This window comes from Temnothorax curvispinosus, unplaced genomic scaffold (genome assembly GCF_003070985.1).
Source record: "Temnothorax curvispinosus isolate PA1 unplaced genomic scaffold, ASM307098v1 QBEX01003152.1, whole genome shotgun sequence".
NCBI classification, from domain to species: Eukaryota; Metazoa; Arthropoda; class Insecta; order Hymenoptera; family Formicidae; genus Temnothorax; species Temnothorax curvispinosus.
This window is the reverse complement of record NW_020212932.1, coordinates 1-1,753: the sequence shown is the minus strand read 5'-3', so window position 1 is coordinate 1,753 and position 1,753 is coordinate 1.

The following is a 1,753-nucleotide window of genomic DNA, read 5'->3' as shown; positions in this document are numbered from 1 at the left end:
AATACAAGATATTTAAATACAAAGTTTACATATGTATTTTTTAGTGGTCACAAAGAATTACAGAGGTAACAGTACAAAATAAAAATATTTTATTAAAATATTTAATCCAACGAGGGAATACAATTTGTATTTAAATACAAAGTTTATATATGTATTTTTCAATAAAATAAAATATTTAATCCCAAAGAATTACAGAGGTAACAGTACAAAATAAAAATATTTTATTAAAATACATAAAATTTTCTTGTAAAAAAACTTGGCGCTGCTAGACCTCGTAAATAAATAAACTTATCCTATACTTAATTATAAGCCGCATTATCCGCCGTCCGCGTTGTCACGCACACCCATATCACTCACTCGCACATCCACGCTGATAATCATTTAATATTACTCCCATCGCATTTTTCTCTGAATTATTTTTATTTATTGTTGTCCTTATTTATTTAAAATTTCGAGGTCTAGCAGCGCCAAGTTTTTTTACAAGAAAAATTTATGTATTTTAATAAAATATTTTTATTTTGTACTGTTACCTCTGTAATTCTTTGGGATTAAATCTTTTATTCTATTGAAAAATACATATATAAACTTTGTATTTAAATACAAATTGTATTCCTTCGTTGGATTAAATATTTTAATAAAATATTTTTATTTTGTACTGTTACCTCGGTAATTCTTTGTGACCACTAAAAAATACACATGTAAACTTTGTATTTAAATATCTTGTATTCCCTTGTTAAATTCAAATAAAATTTTTTAATCTTATAAAATTGTTATCATACATTCTTTTCTAATTGACACAATGTAAAGATTTTTCAAAGTAGTGCAACAATTATTTCTTGAGCCAATATATATGTTCTCTCTGTAATTGGCGCTGTAATTTAAAGAGACATCATTTCTTTTTTGTAATTGTAATAGATCACTTGAAGCGCGACTCTTCTTTTTGATAAGGTAACATAATTTTGTGATGTGTATCACTTGGATTATAATTTTTCAGAAATAAAGATACTACTGCTTAGATTTTTTCGAGATTTTTTGAGATATAAAGATTACGTCTACCACTTGTTACTTAAGTTTTTTCGAGGTATAATACTACCACTTTCTTTTTTTTCGAGGTAACAACATATACACTACTATGCGTGTACTTGGCGCCTTTTTTTACCTTTTTTTAAAAAAAAGTAATTTTGTACGGATATCACGCCTTTTTGTAGTATTACGCATTTTATAAACAGTATGTACAGAATAAAGCTATTTGGAGGTATAATACTACCAATTGTTTTTTTCGAGGTAACAACATAACAGGGTAACAACATAATACATATACACTACTATGCGTGTACTTGGCGTCTTTTTCACCTTTTTTTTTTAAAAGGTAATTTTGTACGGATATCACGCTTTTTTGTAGTGTTACGCATCTTAATCTTATAAACAATATATCTTATAATCTTATAAACAGTATATACAAGGTATGAAGCTAAAAGTGTTACGGACTATTATTTCTAAAAAAAACAACAATTTAATATTTTGCTTAGTTTTTTTAAAATAATAATCTGTAACCCTTTTAGTTGTACATCTTGTATATATTTTTCAATGACAACATAAAACATAATCGCAATATAGCATGATTAATGTTAATAAGTCGTTAACTGTAAAATTCTTTATTTATTTTTATTCGCGTGTTTTACTGAATGTTGTTCGCAACTGTATATTGTGACAGGAAATTCTGAACTCAACGTCTCGCGGTCTAAACTCTCGG